The sequence below is a fragment of the Podarcis liolepis genome, assembly GCF_965112155.1.
Source record: "Podarcis liolepis genome assembly, chromosome: 6".
Taxonomy (NCBI): domain Eukaryota; kingdom Metazoa; phylum Chordata; class Lepidosauria; order Squamata; family Lacertidae; genus Podarcis; species Podarcis liolepis.
Genome location: NC_139559.1, coordinates 76,714,881 through 76,715,323, shown reverse-complemented (window position 1 = coordinate 76,715,323; position 443 = coordinate 76,714,881). Strand labels below are relative to the sequence as shown.

The window sequence follows — 443 nt, the reverse complement described above, 5'->3', positions numbered from 1 at the left end:
TTAATCTATAAATTTTGACTCTTAAGAGAAGATGCAAACATTTAATTTTGTCAACTGACAAAAGCTAATGGTTGCATGGTATTAAGGCTACAATCCTATAAAGGCTTACATGGGTCTGACTTCTCAACAAATATGACACAGGATTGTGAATGCTCTTAAAAAGAGACTGTTGCAGAAAGTCAGCTTCTGCCCATATTCCATGCTATAGAAGACGGGTCACCAACCTTTTTTGGACTAGTGGGCACATTTCCAACTTTGAGAGTGCTGGGGCTGCCATGGGGTGGGGACATGGCAAAACACAATATGAAAGAGCTACTTCTAGCAACTTTGTTACCCTGGGAAGACAGCTATATCCTGTTGGTCCTGATTGTGGGAGATCAATACAACACTGATTTTTACCTTCATGCATTGTGACCTGTTGCTACTAGCAACAGCATGCATTC

The 443-nt window shown here is 40.9% G+C and overlaps 1 protein-coding gene across 1 annotated transcript in view; it reads right to left on the bottom strand.

The window, feature by feature from the left end:
- LOC310710274 (uncharacterized protein) overlaps positions 1 to 443 on the bottom strand; it is a 982,430-nt gene that overhangs the window by 47,933 nt on the left and 934,054 nt on the right. The window lies entirely within an intron of this gene.